The 5,677-nt window shown below is 48.7% G+C and overlaps 1 pseudogene; it reads left to right on the top strand.

Annotated features, from left to right (window-relative positions):
• The first annotated feature begins 905 nt into the window (after positions 1-905).
• LOC140185042 (probable G-protein coupled receptor 139) lies at positions 906-5,304 on the top strand (annotated as a pseudogene).
• Positions 5,305-5,677: the final 373 nt, after the last annotated feature.

Genomic DNA, 5,677 nt, shown 5'->3' with positions numbered 1-5,677 from the left:
ACCATCAGTCCCGCTGTCGCCCATGTTTGTTGCTGGGGAACAGGTCTTCATGGTAAAATGAACTCGGGACTCACGGACTGTTCGGCATGTTGGACAGTTCCTCGTGGACTGACTGAGATTCGGAGCCGAGTGACGCCGCTGGGTTCCTGGAGGGGACAACGTGGATCGGGCGCTCGTCCTTGTCAAATATCATCATCTCTCCAAGTGGCCAGGGTCGTCAGGATTCGGTCAAAGGACATGGGGCCCTGTTACGATGCGCAGCCAACCACGCCAGCTTCCGAGGTTCAGACGCTCCGATTCTCCAAATTATGGCTAACTGTCGCGGTCCTTTTAAATATTCATGTCTGCTCCACTAATTGGCGTCCATGTTTTGGCGCCAGGATTTTAATATTTAAAGAGCAGCTGAACTGAGCTTCGGTGCTCAAACGTCAGCTTGACTTTGGGTTCTTGTCTAGCGTCTAGCTAGGAATATGTCATTCCTTTCAGACCCATATTGTGTTTCGATTCTAGTCTCGGATACTCCAGCTCTTGGGTCCTTACCATCCTCGCCTTGTTTTCTTGTCGTAATTCCCACTTGAAACAGCCGACAGGCAACTTGCTAACCATCTCAGCTCGAAATACTAGACAATCTGCAGATGCTGGAAATCCAAATCAACACTCACGGAATGCTGGAGGAACTCAGCAGGCCAGGAGGCATCAAAGGGAAAGAGTAAACAGTCGATTTTTCGGGCTGAGTCCCTGCTTTAGATTGACTTACCTCCACATCTGCAAATATTCAGAATGAAGTTTATTCCATTCTGTTAGGTCAGTGAAGATGTCTGGGACAAACTTTTCAAACACTAGACACTCTGTCGAGGATGCCATGCAAACAGTGAGTACACTGAAGCTGACTGCCCTCATGGAAGATGCCAACATCTATTTCGCTCAGGTAAGTGAAATCAATCCGGCATCACAGAGTGAACTGGACGAAATTCGCGATGATGTAAAAGGACGAAATCTGCTGATGGAGGGACCTGATGAAGAGTGTCGGGTCGATACATCGACTATTTATTCCCATCCAGAGATGCTGCCTGACCTGCTGAGCTCCTCCAGAACACTGTGTGTATTGCTCCAAATCTGCAGCAAGGTCAGGCAATACTGTGAGCATCGCTGGCCATCTGTTCCAAAAGAAGCTCACCAACGCAGACCTTACTGGCGTCAAGAAAACATACTCACATGCTTGATTGTTTGCTCCATACTCGTCATTCCTGCTTCTCAAAAGTCAAGGATATCAAGACATCGAGAAACGTCGCCGTAGAGCAAGGCAATCCGTGTGGTGGCCCGGTCTGAGCACACAGCTAGGAGATTACGTAAAGACATGTGAAGCATGCGGAAACCTGTACAAAAATCATGCGGAACCCTTTCCGTCGCGCAAAATTCCAACACTGTCGATGAAAAATTGCGGGCACAGACATCTTCGAGCTGAAAAGAGACAAATATCTTCTCACTCTTGATCAGTCCTGGAAAGCTGAGGTGTCCAAGCTGTCCTCAGCAGTTTTTTCAGCAGCTGAAAGCTGTATTCACTCACCATGGAATGCCAGAGACACTTGTGTCACACAAAGACCCGCAATTCAGCAGCCAAGAATCCAAAGCCTTCGGTAGGGAATATGAGATCAAACACCAGACAAACAGTCCCTGAGTTTGATGGCCATGCATTAGGTTTCGGGTGAATCCTGAAGGAGCCCTCAAAGGTTCTGACTGTGACTAAGTTACTGCAGAAGTCAGAGAGTTTCGTGAATCTGAAAGTATTTATTCATCACCACAAACAGACATTTTCTTAGGGACTCTCTCGGTAGAGACCCCCAGACAGAAACTTTATCAAGAGTTTAAACACTTGAGGAGAATGGTAACAGTAGTAATTCAATACAATTTCACAAGCTACAATGACAGGCTATACTTCAATATTCTGTATTTGACAAATGATTCTATTGAAGTACACATTTACATTGGAGAATATTTAATTGCTGACAGCGACAGACGCAAAAAGCTGGAAGAACTCAGCAGGCCAGGCTGTATGAATGAAAACGAGTACAGTCGACGTTCCGGGCCGAGACCCTTCGGCTGCACTGGAAGAAGAGTTCAGTCAGAGTTAGAAGGGGACCTGCTGAGTTCCTCCAGCATTTGGTGTGTGTTACTTGGATTTCCAATATCTGCAGATTTTATCTTGCTTTTTTTTTATTTCATAAGGCAGCTCGGAAGGTTCGGGTATCTTTGTTAGAAGAAATAAAAACTCACACAATTAATTCTCTAAATTAATCTCAATGTTTCATCCCGGGAATTGAACCTGTCTGATGTAATGTGTTTATAAATCATTTAAAAACCTTTATTGTTAAATCTGTTGAAATCTGTCCCTGTGGAGTTGCTAAATGGTATTAAAAACCCCAGGTATGTGCTGCGTTAACATTTCATTCGGAGAGATCGCCTGTAGCACAGGGAGACAAATCACTGGACAGAGAAAATGTCTGCAATGTTGGATCGGTACCAGAGTGTGGAGAAAATATTCTACGTGTTGATTGACGTCATTGGAGTTCCTGGTGAGTGAGCAGAGCAATTCATGTTTGGTGTTTCTGTTAACCGCCGTGAACCTGGTTGTGTTAATTTGACGATCATCCAACCTGATGAACGTTGCACAAATATCGGTCAGAGATATCGATCCTGTTAATGCAACAGTCTGATTTTTCATATTTAATGACACGAGGAGCAAAGCCTCCGACTCTCCTCTAACTAACGGGATTGACTCGAACGTTGCTGTGCCTTTAATGACACCTTCTCTAGATTTTTCCCAGTGCTGGGGACAGGCAGCTATCCGGGAAGGGATGGGTGGCGGGGTTTCAGCGGGACCTTGTCCCAGTGCAGTGGGCAGGCAGCTCTCCGGGAATGTGTGATGGGTAAGGTGTCAATGGGTCATTGTCCAGAGTTGTGCCAGTGCTGGAGACAGGCAGCTCTCCGGGAAGGAATGGCTGGTAGGGTTTTAGCGGGACCTTGTCCAGAGTTGTCCCAGTGTAGTGGACAGACAGCTCTCCGGGAAGGTGCGATGGGGAAGGTTTCAATGGGACATTGTCCAGAGTTGTAGTAGTGCTGGGGACAGACAGGCAGCTCTCCGGGAAGGGATGGGTGGTAGGGTTTTAGCGGGACCTTGTCCCACTGCAGTGGACAGGCAGCTCTCCGGGAATGTGTAATGGGAAAGGTTTTAGTGGGACATTGTGAAGAGTTGTAATAGTGCTGGGGACAGACAGGCAGCTCTCCGGGAAGGGATGGGTGGTAGGGTTTTAGCGGGACCTTGTCCCAGTGAAGTCGGCAGGCAGCTCTCCGGGAATGTGTGATGAGGGAGGTTTTAATGGAACATTGTCCAGAGTTGTAGTAGTACTGGGGACAGACAGGCAGCTCTCCGAGAAGGGATGGGTGGTAGTGTTTTAGCGGGACCTTGTCCAGAGTTGTCGCAGTGCAGGGGACAGGCAATTCTATGTGAAGGGGTGAATAGGCGAGTTTTAATGGGACATTATCTGGAGTTGTGCCAGTTCTGGGGAGCGAGGTTCTTCAGCAAGGTAATACCGGGTCAATTTAATGACACCTTGTCTGGAGCAGTCCTAGTGCTGGGGACAGGCAGCTCGCCGGGAGGGTGTGACTGGGAGTGGTTCACATTGTGAAGTTCGCTGCTTCTGAGCTATTAGTCAGAGCTACACTATAGTCCTATAGTTCACGTCTCCCTGTAAAGTCTGTCACAGTCGGATCCCACTGCCTGTTGGTTGATAATTGCGTCTGATCCCCTGAACCAGAATCCACCAATCTGCAGACGTGTTTTATCGAATTGAACTGCGCTGTAGAATTAATCCATTAACGCAGCCATCCAGCCTCAGGTTACTAAGTTGTTCCTGTTTGCTCCCTGTGACCCATCGTAAATCGGGGCAACGCTTCGTCGTGAAGAAGGGTCTCGGCCCGATAGGAGAGATTGTGCAATTCCATTAGTTCTGCCTGACTTGCTGAGTTCATCCAATATTTTGGGCGTCTTGCTCCCCTCTGCCTCCCTTCTCGGCCCCATCAGATGCTGAGTTTCCAGAGGCTTGGTCATTCACGGTTATATCAGTGAAACCGGCCCCATCGGCGACTGGAATCGGGATCAGCACCGATTGTTGCTCAAACAACTCGTTTTTATCGCCGACGATTGCCCTCGCATCGTCTTCTTTCCACACTGGAGATGGCAGGTCAGAGACAGGGTGACCCGTGTCTGCTGTTAGGTTAGCAGCCGTTCACAGACTCCAGCACTCCTGATCTTCAGCTGAATAAACCTTTGTTAATTCCCGAAGAATGTGTTCAGTGATGCCCAGTCTCCCTCTCTCTCCCTCTTTCCCCCTCCCCCTCTCCAGTGAATTTAGTGGCGATTGTGATCCTGTCCCGGGGAAAGTGCGGCCTCTCTACCTGCACCACTCGCTACCTGGTGGCCATGGCAGCGGCCGATCTACTGACCATTGTCATAGAGGTCTTGTTTCAAATCAACTTGTATTACTTCACGTGGAATGTACTGGACATCACCCCTGTGTCCAGTGTTATCGATGTACTGACGTTCACAGCCACAGACTGTTCTGTCTGGTTCACCGTCACTTTCACCTTTGATCGGTCGCCATTTGCTGCCAGAAGCTGAAAACAAAATATTGCACCGGGAAAACTGCGGCTATGGTTCTGACAACAACCGGCGTGCTGTTCTGTGTGAAAAACATACCCCGATACTTCACACGGGAACCCTTGGTGATCATCGACAATGTACCGTGGTTCTGTAATCTCATAGACAATTATTTCACTGACCCCGGGTGGGTAGGATATGACTGGCTCGATACGGTTTTAACTCCGCTCCTCCCTTTCGCTGGGATCCTGCTACTCAACGCTCTGACAGTCAGACACATTTTAGTGGCCAGTCGGGTCCGTGAGGGGCTGAAGGGTCAGAGCAAGGGGGAGAACCGCAGTGACCCGGAGATGGAGAGCAGGAGGAGGTCTGTGGTTTTACTCTTCACCCTCTCCGGCAACTTCATCCTCCTGTGGATGACATACTTTGTAAATGTCATTTATTATCAGGTCTCAGGAAAAGGATCTGATTTCAATGATTCTGAACGGATCTTTCACTACGTGGGGCTTTTGCTGAGGAATGTCAGCTGCTGCACGAACACATTTATTTACGCGGTGACTCAGTCGAAATTCAGGGAGCAGGTGATCAGTGCGGTAAAATATCCGGTCACCTCGGTGCTTCAGTTCATGAATAAAGCCGCGTCCTGAGCACAAGCCAGAGGCGGCCGCTGTGTCTCCAATACGGGCTCCAGCTCCTCACATTTACTGCCTGATCTCCCAGGTGTTGTTCACGGGCGGATTATCCCATTGACCGACAGCTCCGCCACATCAGGAGAGTGTGTGTTTGGGATCCAGGAATCTCAGTACCTGATTGGCCCAGCCAGATATTAGTCCAAGATGTACTCCGGAATGCCGCCCACTCATTGGTCTGCTGATATGCCCATCTATTCCCATTCCGGCCCACCAATTTCACAGTCCGACGTTCCCACAAGACGACAGAGGTCTCGTCTGATGCTGATTAACTAATCCAGTATCAATCACACCCGTCTCCTCCTTCCCACTGAGTGATTGGCTGATTTGA

Source organism: Mobula birostris, chromosome 20, assembly GCF_030028105.1.
Source record: "Mobula birostris isolate sMobBir1 chromosome 20, sMobBir1.hap1, whole genome shotgun sequence".
NCBI lineage: Eukaryota > Metazoa > Chordata > Chondrichthyes > Myliobatiformes > Myliobatidae > Mobula > Mobula birostris.
Note: the sequence above shows the minus strand (reverse complement) of the source record. Positions and strands in the feature narration are given on the sequence as shown.